The following is a 12,707-nucleotide window of genomic DNA, read 5'->3' on the forward strand; positions in this document are numbered from 1 at the left end:
TCTAAACCTATTTAATTATAAAATATGTACTTATCAAATATATTTAATGAATTAATTATCATTCATGAATTTTAGTGAAATAGTTGAAAATGCCTTATAGTAAGAACCTAAAAGAGTATATGGTATGACTTATTTTTGGTAAAGATGACAATTAAAAAAAGGGGGAAATGGTTATAAAATTCCTTCAAATTATACAAATGATAATTTGGTCTATCAAAATATCATAATTTTAATGAAGTCTTTAGGGACATCTTTGTCAATAACTTTTAGTAAAAAGACTATTTTACTTTTATTGATAAATTGTGATTTCTTGTTCAATTCTTGCAATTGTATAAAAAAAAGTTGTGATTTTCTAAATAAAAGTTGTGAATGAAGTTTGTTATTTTGAGAACTTGTCTTTTAATAATAGAAATTATACTTGACAAATTATAATTTATTGTTCAACTCTTGTGATTCACAGAAAAAAAGTTATTATTCCTTAAACAAAAGTTGCAATTGAAACTTGTTTTTTAATAACAGAAATTACATTTGACAAGTTGTGATTTCTTGTTCAACTCTTGCGATTTATATAATAAAAGTTATGATTCCTCAAACAAAAGTTCTTATTAAGATTTATTATTTTCAATAAAAGTAAAATGATATTTTCTCTAAAAAGTTATTAGCAAAAAGGTCTTTAAGGACTTCATCAGTATTATGGAATTTTAAAGGACCAACTTGTCATAGATATAATTGGAAGGAATTTTATTGTTATTTTTTTCTAAAAAAGACAAAGAGAGTGAATGATAATCAGGTTCAAAGAATAAATTATTGTTATGAATAATAGAGATTGAGAGAGAAGAGAAACCTAGAAGGAGAGAATGATATAAATAAAAGCTTTCTTATTTTGAGTCTCAAATACAACTAAAATCCCCCCTTTTTGTAGACATAGGTGTATAATTTAAATCAAATAAAAATATGGTGATCAATGATGAACAAAAGATATTGCATGATAATGAAGATTAAAAGATCTGAAGAGATAATAGACATTCACATAATATTATAATATTCAAAGCGCTCTTGCTTGGATGTCCATGTTGAATTAGGAGAAATAGCAAAAAATTAAAATCAAAATCTAGAAACCTCAAACGTAATCGCAAACTGATCAAATTTGTTTAAGTTAAGGTAGACAAAAGAAGTACTTTTTGTATGTCAAACTTTTAAACTTCCCTCAAGCATTTGGACCTCATAAGCAAACAAAGCAAATCAGCTCCCTCTACCAATATCTACATGAATGGCTTTCCAACATGAACAACTTGCTAACGCTCCCAGTAACTAGCATCCATCCGTTTGTGCAAAAGCCTTTGAAGATTTGATCTGGTGGCCTCAGTCAAATGTTCATTTTCTTTTCTCTAGGTATGTTTATGGCTCTCAAAAAAATTTTACCTTTAAGAGACTCTCTCACTTAGGAAGCACATTCTTCTCTATACTATATAGATTAGGGTTTTTGTCTTCCTTTATGAATTTTTAAAAAATTCACAATGATTTTGAAAATCAAATTTTGAGCCAATGAAATAAAATTTAATTTATCTCATAAATTAAATCTATGATAGTATATCTTATTTGGATTTATCTTATAAATTCAAATTATGTAACTGATATGATATCCTTTTATATCATATTAGTTATTAAATTTAATTTATCATGTAAAACTAAATTTAAAACTAATATAATATAATATAATATAATATATCAGATATATACACACGCATAAATATATATTTCGAAAAATATACATATAATATTATATCTTGAATATTTCATATATAAATATTTATCAGATAAATATTCAAATACATACACACATAAATATATATATATATATATATATAATTCGTTCACCCTAGACAAAGCATTATATTCATTGAATCTAAACACATTTTAGATTTAATAAATCTATACATTATAACTTAAGTTAGACTATTTTTGTCCTATAGGCCCATGTGAAGTTGGTTGTAGGCCATAATGCTACTAACCCACAAGTCACAAGTAGACTTTAGCAAGGCATTACATCTACTGAGTTCATATAGAGATTAATGATCTTATGTAACCTATCATATAATCGTATCACATCCTTTTTGTTAAGTGATATTTCAATCAGGTGTGAAATATGGAATTGTCATTCTCCTTTACCTGGCTATTACTTTCTTGATCTCTGAGTAGACTGATTATAGTAATGAAAAAGCTTTTTTATTATAATATGACCATACATTTTCTCAGTGTTACTATCGAGGGGCCTAATAATATCTCTCAATTAATGTGAAGGATAAATTTCATCTTAACCACTCATATTCCTCTGTATAAATATTAATAAACTCAATTATAACCTTTATAATCACCTGATGAAATCTGACTTTTGATTAAGTCAAAGTTTAGTTGTCATTATGTAGAAATCCATGATGATCTCAAGTTAAAGGGCTTAGTAACACAGTTACATATGACATAAGCTTATGACTTTAATTTATATCTCTATAATCAATCAAAGTCACACTAGTCTTATTTCATCTATGATCCTTCACAGATGATTGACCAGAGACATTTAGGACAATCACTATAGTTTATCCAAGAGTATAGTTATCATAGTGAATGTACAATTAATATGATAACAAGAGAAATTCATTAAATAGCGATGTTCATAGTACAATAATTGGCCTTAGGGAATAATTTCTAACAATCCATAAATAAATATTGTGTCTCAATAAAACTTATTAAAAGAACCCAAATAGATAAAGAAAACTTTGGAAAGAAAAAAGAATACACAATATGTTTAATTTTAGAGTTGATAGTCGATAATTTATGTGGGTCAAACTTAAAATACTTGAACATATAAAAAATTATATGGCCAAACCCAACCATAACCCTTTGGGCTTTCAAATTTATTCGAGCTAGTTTGAATACCTAAATTATTAAATTTATTTTATTTTTATTTTTATATAATTTCAATTTTTTATTCAAAAAAATATTTTCAACTTTTATTGTATTTTAATATTATTTTGTCAATAAAAAAAAGAAACTCAAATGTTCAGGCTAAGCCCATTTGGAGTTCAAATTTCTTCAGATTTATTAGGGCAACCTGAATAAGATCGAAGTAAAGAAAATATTCTAAGCTCATAAGCCTAACATTAAGATTTTTCAGACTTGTTTAAGTTATCTTGTTGGGCTTGGCCTAAATTATCGTATCTATTTATTTTCATTGAAGCAGTCTCATTAAAAACCTTACCAAGAAAACTTAGTAGTACAAAATCTAGTTAAAAAAATAGAGTTAAGCATAACTTTTACTCTATTAATGATGATATCAATACTTGGTTCTTGAATCTTCTTAAGTCTTTGTATCTTAAAGTTGTGTCAATTTCTTGATTATTATTGTCCGCTCCTTCGTAAGCTGACATTCTTTTTTGGTTAGATTACATGAACGATTGCTTCATGTAATATTGTGAAACATTTTCTCTATAAATCTTCATGATATCAACATATTTTCCATTTGCCTTATATTTTGTGAGAGTAGCAACAAAAGTTATTAATAGATCATTATGATATAGATTTACATTCACATCTAAGCAACTTTTTGTATGTTAAGTTATATGGATCAAATTAGACATATATGTCACATATGCATAATCAACTAATTTTGATCATAGTTAAGTTTAATAAAGCAAGCATGTGTAATGGTTCCTCATATTATATCAAATGCATAACTTCACTACAAACTAATGCAATATCATAAATTATTCTATAAAAGCATTTATATATGCTATTAATCTCATTTCTGTGATCGTGTGTCTAAAAATAATTTCATCCGCCACAAAAATAATATTAACATATATGTTGGACTATAAATTCATAAATTTCATATCATGAACAAGTGAATGCAATTAATTCTATTTGTATTGCATCTTGTTCTTTAAGCTAACAATCTTTCTATACATATTCTATCAATATCATCATTTTTTTACCAAAACTATCAATATCATTATTTAATTGTAATTTTTTTTTCAATGAAAGTGTTGATGACAATTCTATTCTTTTCAGTTCCATTATTTCTCATACTGACATAACTTATCAAGATTTCTTAATGGTTTTCAAATATCTAAACCTCTTCTAGTATTTTAAAATCAATTATGCCTCGGTCTCTTCTAAATTGTCAACCTACTTAATATGATCAATTAGATTATACACTTCTATTTTCTCTTTTTATACGATTTTTCTTCTTTAGAAACACTTAACTTTTCATGCTTTATGTGTAATTCAATTTTCTTTCTTTCTTTGTAATGTGGAGCATTTTTAGCAAAAACATGAATTTATTGTGTTATTGTTTATCATTCCCAGTTTAGAACCTTATTGCATTTCATATTCTAATTTCTAATTGAATAATTGTTATGTAGGGGTGCTTATTGTTGAGGCTAGATATAACATGGTAATGTTGCTTGTCATTGTTGAACTAGGAATATTGATGTTATTATTTTTTATGATCTATTATTGTAGAATTATTCATTTTTTTTTCTATTTGAGATTTTTTTTAACAAAAAGTTTAGGTGAGTCAGGTCCTAAGGGGCTCACCAAGGTTAAGTATGCTTTCAAGTTTAAAGAACGTTTACAGAAGTGTTTATGAATCGCTCACCAATAAGGTTCTTACATTGACATCAGAATTTGATCTCATGACCTTATAGGAGATAAGCCAAAGTTGAACCAAAATCATTTTTTTTATCTATGACAATTTTGATTCAACTCTGTCTTGGAACAAATCATGATTTATCATATTCTACTTTATTTATCATGGTAGACTTTTCTTAACCATGGTAGGGATTTTTCTATTGTTTTAAAAATATTTTAGGGAGAATCTCATTTAGAGCCCTTACAACACAAAAAATTGCACTTTAGGTCCAATGGAATTTGAAAATGCACTACAAGCCTGAGGGCCATTCTTGCAAATATGATATGCTTCCTCCTCTCCTCTTCCTCTTCCTCTTTCTTTCTTCTCTCTCTTTCTCTTCTCTTCCTCTTCCTCCTCATAATATTGCATTATAGTTCCTTAATTCTTTCATTCCCTCATCTATCTTCTCGATCTATCCGCCCTTCTTATGGTGAGCCAACATACAAGAGCTAGGTTCTGCACATCTTGATCTCGTTGCCTTTACTGTCATCTTGGAATAACTTTTACATATCACTCTTCCTATATCAATAGCCACTATTTCAAGATAAGCACCAATGATCTCCTTAATATCAAATCTCTAAAATTCAAGTTTCCTTGTAAGTTTGTTTTAAATATATTCATCTTTTATTTAGATACATGTTTTTAGAATTTCTGAGAACTGCTACAGAAGCTATAAAAACAAGAACTTACCATTACTGAGTTGTGAATATCTAAATTCAAAAATTCTAGATCTGGACTTTGATTTGCGAATGGCTGAACCAATGCTTGTGAATGGACATTAAGTTGTGAGTTCATGAACTTTAATAGCATGTCAACTCTAAACCTTTTCTTGTCAAGATATAGACTTTTACCTGTACTTTGAACATGTGTTTGTGAATATTAAGACTTTTACTTATACATTTTTGAACATTGCTTATTTGTGTAGGAGTATAAAATGGTTCAAGCGTGACATTTTTATATTTGGCTAGTGGAGCATCCTAATAACATCAAAGTTCAAAGTACTATTGCACTCACAATAGGAACCAAAGGAAAATGAAAATAATAGGGCGGATGGCTTCTACATCTCATTGGGTAGTAACATTTACTGGAACTTCAGTTTTTGATTTTCTAATAGTCAAAGATTAGATTATGTGTTGTGAAAATATGAATATTATCTTATTAATATTATATATTTAAGTATTAAAACTATAATAATATCAAGTATACCATATTTATGAGATAAGTATATCTTTTCACAACAATTCCACACAATTACACACTAATATGATCATCTAATCACCGAACCTCTAATACTCCCCAACATGAAACCATAAGCTCTCTTGTATCAACCACTTATTGACTCAAGCACACTTTCAATGGTAGAAACACCCAGCCAAAGGTAATCTAACCCACCTACAAACTATGGTTTTCTCCTCTTCACACACTTGTAATAGAGGCATCGTTAACTCCTAACTATATACTAACGGGTACTAGGAAGTTGCCAAACTGCCCGAATGTCCCATGGTAACATTCTCATATAATACTACACCAGATGTCTCATGGTGCCACCTTGACTATATGAATTTTTCACTTACATATATCCACACACACATATCCCCACATGTCTTGGGTTAACTCCCACTCCTTATGATCATGCTTTTTCACAATTTTCACTACTTTTTTATCATATTTCCATATCATAAACCTATATACATAGTAGATACATATCAATTAAAATCAATAACCTTTTACAAATAGATTTTTCATGCTAAAATCATTTACAATATCAAATTATGCACAAAACTCTTCAAAACTATAACTTTATCATTTGTATTTATTTCTACATGGTTATAATAGTTAATAAACACAATAAACTTTATGGTTACCTCAACCTTTGTCACACAAAAGGGTTACCTTGGCTCAACGTTAGCCCCACACATTTTATACGCATGATAAAGCTCGAGCAAAGCTCAATCTACACAATTAAGTGATAATCATCAATTATCACTTCGGTTAACCCTGAATTCACTAGGTTCTAAGTGCCTATAACACCTAATTTCCTTTTCTCACAATATCAACCATTTTCAAACACTCTAACCATCCTATTAAACATGCCAACACACCAAATTTGCTAACCAATGTCCCACATTATTTTAAAATAATTAAACTATACTTAAGGTTCATCCAAACCCTTACCAAAAATTTTTAATCACCACAAAACTCATAAACTTAGGGTTAGAGGCTTGATTTAACTCCCCAAGACTTTAAATAAATCAACGGGTTCAGTCTAAACCTAAGGAAATTGAAATCAAAGCCCCAATTGCCTTAAATGTCCAGATTTTTTGCATAATGAGGGAGAAGAGGGAAGTGCAACTTACCCAACGGTGTTTTAAGTTCCAAATGCCTCCAAAGTAGTATAGGGATCGTGTCCTAGCGGACCTCAAGCTCTTTTTCATTACTATCTCATTATCCCTCTTTCTTTCTTCTATTTTTGATCTATTTTTTGCGTCTAATAAGTACAAATTTTGCATGTGAGCCATGGCGCATTGACACACACCTATCGCAGTACATGGCATAAAAAATTTCACAAAATTTTAAACTCCCTTTCATGTCATGGCCTGCTTAAACATCAACCTAGTCCTCTTCTAAGGCTATCTAAGGATTCAAAAACCATATTAGTCTCTCATAAATCTTGTTAAATCAATAATTTATCTAAATTGACCAAATTACCCTTGGAAACACTGAATTTTACGAATTGAAAACTTAGGATGTTACACGAATCAGGCCCAAAATGAGGGCATTTAAATTAAACACCCATCCTCGCATGAATGGGCTTGAACTAGCCATGACCACTCCCGAACGAGCATTTTTAAAGGTGTCCCCATTTTGGTTTTTCAAAAAGAATGCATATGAGAGACTGAAAATAAGAGAGAGCTTTGATTGTGCTCTATTAGGGCATGGATTTTAGGTGGCTTGGATGAGTTTTAGGCCGTGCAACCACTTGGAGTAAGTTCTATGTCCTCTAAGCTATCTATGTACCTATTTTTCTTTAATTTTAAGGAAGATTCTTGAGTTAGGGTTTTCTATAGAATGTTTAATCCAAATTCATGATGATTTATTATGGTTGTTGAGGCTTTTAGGAGTCTAATAAATGCTATAGAATGTCTCATTAAGGTTATAACTCAAATTTGAGAATTTTGAGTAAAACCCTAGACGTACATAGTAGTTGGTTAAATATAAACCATTAGGATTGATTTTTGATGTTTATAAATAAATATTTCTAAGATATTGAAATATTGATTAGATGCTTGAAGATAATTTTTTATTTTTAAGGTATTTTTGGGACAAATTTTAGAGTTATACGTTGATGACATATTGATGTTAGGATGTTTTTGAGATATAATTAGAGCTTATGAGAGTAATAGGATGTTAGAAAGAATTTTTGGAAGGGTTAAAATGTATACTAACCTTGATTTAGCACTAAATGTGGTTATATCTAGACTTCCTAACTCTATAGTTAGAGTTAATTATTTTTGGTTAATTATGAAATTAATACTATATATATATATATTATTAAATGATTATGTAGATTGTGTTGACCAAGAAAGAGGAGGAAGTGGTGTTGTGAATGGGAACTTATTGTCTACAACATAAGGTAACCATTTTTAATGTTGGGGGTGTGTGATTAATTATGTGTTGTTTATTGTTAGGAAAATCATAATTATCTAAATATATGTATGTAAGTATTTATGTATGTATATACATATGTATTTATGTATATATGTATTTGTTTGAAACCACTGCCAAGTGGGTTAAAATTTTAATTGTGTGTTATGTTGAAATATTATTGTTCTTAAGCATGAAAATTGTTTGGTTAATTTGTTATTCAGTTGTTTAAAATATGCATGGCTTGTTAGGTATTTTGAAATATTATGTTGTCGGAAATTTTTGTCTAGATAATTACGGTAAGTTCTCATTAGACCCAATAAGTGGCTTGTAACTTAGTCCACTCACCTTTAGTCAGGTGATTTGGCTTCCGGGCACGACATAAGGAGGGATATAAGATATAATCATACATTTAAATAATTGTTCAATTCATTTGGAAATATTTGTTCGAATAAATGTTTTATGTTCTCACTTAACAATTGCATGATTAATTGCATTTGCATACATCATTACATATTGATTATGGTTGTTGGGACTTTTAAATCTCATTTGTAAATGGTTGTCTAAACTAGAACTTAAATCATTACACTAACCACGTTTAATCAAGGACTAACTCAAAATGATTATCCTATAAGAGATTAACCTAAATAAATCTTTAACATGTATTTTCACAAACTATTTAAAACATAAGGTCTGTAAAATATTTTAAAAACTCATATCATTCAATTAAACATGTGCAGAAACATGTGATTGATTAAATATTAAGAAACACATCTTAAGATGGGAGAAAAACTTTCTCCCTTATTTTATCTCCATGCCCTACTCCATGTAGTATATATACATATATATATATATATATATACATACATATATATATATATATACATATATACATATATATACATACATATATATATATATATACATATATACATATATATATATATATACATATATACATATATATATATATATTCACTAAGATAGTATTTGGCCACTCAAATCCTTCCATAACTAGCAAGGAGGGTCAATGTCTCAATTACATTTATCACAATGATTATCATCTAATCATCAATATCCCATCACGTATATGAATTTTCCTTTTCATTCATATATAGTTAATAATAACTACTCACCATTGGACATTAAAAATAAAAAAGGAGACCATAACAATATTTAAGTTATTAAATCATATAATAATAACTATTTCCACTTGCACAAGTATTTTAGTCTATTAGTATAAATATAAGCACCAAACCACATTTCTAAGGACCTAAAATATACTTCCCCTAAATACAAAACCCATAATCCAAGTGAATTAAGAATATATTATCCTAGTTAGTAATATCATAAACTAAATACATATATCAAAATAAAAAGTGAAAAAGGCCGACAAAAGTAATTATTATCACTTAGCCAAACACTCTTTTCTTTTATTCTTTTCAGATGAGCTAGCTTATATAATATGTTAAAAGAGAGGGAAAAGTATAACTACTCAATAATCAAGGTACGTCTAAATTATACAAATGCATGATAATTAATCATGAATACAAGTGGTTAATAAATTTATCAAGATAACCACGTAAACAATCATGTCAAGATTATGTTAATCACATTAACATCTAACTCATGTGAATAATCTCAAGAATAAAGTCAAGTACAAAATTAGCATGATTGCCCATAAGTATTGAATGTTCATACAAAATTGGCATAAGTGCCCATATGTGCATTTTTCACATATTTATCCCATGTTCTTAATTTCACAGCAATAATCGTAGTCTCAAACATAGCCATCAATCACTCAAATGGCATAACATAATGAAATGCATGATCAATATCCCCTTATTTCCTCTGGCATGAAATCCGCAAGTTAACAACTGAAAGTATTCATCCATGTGGTGAGACTACCTAAGACCTTAATCATATCATGAGGTGCTATTAAACCAGGGTTACCTTACTCACTTATAAATATAGTTTCTCCCAAATGACACACTATGGGGTGTCATTCCTAATACTAGCTCTACCTAAAACTCTAGGTAGGCCAGTAAGATTAAGTCCATTAATAGGAACAATGCTACAGTACCCTACAAGGTAAATAGTAACTATAACCCCTAGGATTATCAGTTAATAGCCAAATACCGTATGGATTTTGCACAACCACTGGCTCCTTCACTAAGGCAAACTCCTACTATATGATCATGCTCATGAGAAAATACATTTCAATAGCTCTCATATATGTAATTCATAATTATCCCACATGTTCATCAATTTTCTTGCTCAACAAGTATCAAGAATCATCATATTTTAATCATGCCTCATGCATCAATTTTTATAGCCGCATAAATCACATTACCATCATATAAAAACTCAACATGCTCATGTACAATTCATCACCATGCATAATCCACAATTTATAATCAAAAGTATACATATCATCATTAACCTTCAATCTCATTACTCAAATCATGTCACATTATTCCATGAGAACATAAATTAATATTAATAATCCACATTACAAGTAAGCTTTCCTATTCATTTCTTTTTTCTCCATATACGGCCATCATAGTCAAATTTTTTATGTGTGTCGCAATTAACTTAGTCACAAATTATAAGATCTTAATAAAGCCACATATGCATTACAAACAACAATTTCAAGATTTAGATACACACACACACACACATTCATTTATTTTATAAACATAAATAATTAATTAACACAAAAGTGTATAAAATAAATTTTTCCCAATTACCTCAATCTTTGAGAGGTCAAAGATTACCTGTCAAGTTACAACACTTTTAAAACTTTGCAAAACTTTATTAGTGCCAAATAACAATTAATTTATAGTTAATCATATCATAATGTGTCAATAATATTATTAATACAATTTTCACTCATATTCCAACACTTAAGTATTTCTTTTCAAGACCTTAGTCTCAGCCTTTTGAATTCTAAAGTCTAATTTTATATATTTAAACCTATCCATTTAATTCAATAGCTTCCTTCACTATAATTTTATTGAAGTTTTGGCTAAAATCATCCTTTGAATAATTTTTTAATATTAAAATTTTTATTTTTATTCTGTAAATTCGCCCCTAAAAATATCCAAAAATTTCAAACTTAGTTTCAAGCCTATAATTATCATTTTATAGCCATAACAACATATTTTTCACTATAAATAATCATCTAAACATCAACAATTCAACTTATATTTTTAAATTTAACCAAAAATTTACCTATAGAGGTTTAAGGTTTAACTTATAAGTCTCAAATTCAAATCTCATCAACAAAACAATGCTTTAGAATATTAAGCATACTACCAATAACCTCAATAACTATATTTATTCATCAAAAATTAATCTCTGTTTCAAACTCTAGATTTTCAAAAATCTCAAAATATAAAACTAAAGAGTAAAAATGATTAAGAAAAATGTTTAAGACACTTATATAGTTTTAAAATACTTGAAATCTTATTCAAAATATCCTTTTATAAAGCCCTGCCTTTTAATTTAGCTCTCATGAGCAACTTGCACACACTCTGTTTTTCATTTTCTTTGTTGCGCTTGAAGAGAAATGACGAAAGGGAAGAGAAAATGAAATGAGAAGGGATAGTATGTTGTTGTAAAAAAAAAAAGAGTGTTGGTCTCCCGTGATAATTCACATACCTTTCTTTCTCTCTTGTTTTCTTTAATATGCACACATACACCTTAGACACACATCGACAGTAATCATCCGCCTTCCCCCTTTTCTTCATTTTTTTAATAATCCTTTTCCTTCTTCTTCTTTCTTTTCTTCTTTTTTTAATAATAATATTATTATTTTTATTTTCTAAAAAATCATAACTTAAGATTTTATTCTAAATTAAATCCAATAATAATTTTCTAATTAAAATTATTTATATCTAAATATTTCTTCAAAATTACTCATTTATCCTTGATTAGCTTAATTAATCTTCGGTTAAATTTTAAGATGTTACATCATTCACTATGATTAACATTTTTACAGAAGTGAGTTCAGCAGCAGAAGCAGTTGAGGCATAATTTGGTGTATATATGAGACACAATTTCCTTATGTAGCTTCTTTATTTTACCTATTCAATGTATATCTTGCCAGCCTAGGATAATTGCTATGTTTATAGAGAATGTAGACTCAAATTTTAATTGGCCGTAGCTATATGGTTCAGAGAATTATATCTTTCCCTCTTGGCCCTTGATCGTTTTGAATATTATGCCATGAGGATTCTGTTTGTCCCTCATAGCCCTATATTTGATTTGTATACTTGATCATAAGGATTTTATCTATCCCTCATAGTCTTATGCTCTTTGAGATATTGGTAATATAGTTAGATTTATTTGGGATTATTGAGTAATTAGTAAG

This window comes from Prosopis cineraria, unplaced genomic scaffold (genome assembly GCF_029017545.1).
Source record: "Prosopis cineraria cultivar Desert tree isolate PC_DT_omini unplaced genomic scaffold, ASM2901754v1 PC2, whole genome shotgun sequence".
NCBI classification, from domain to species: Eukaryota; Viridiplantae; Streptophyta; class Magnoliopsida; order Fabales; family Fabaceae; genus Prosopis; species Prosopis cineraria.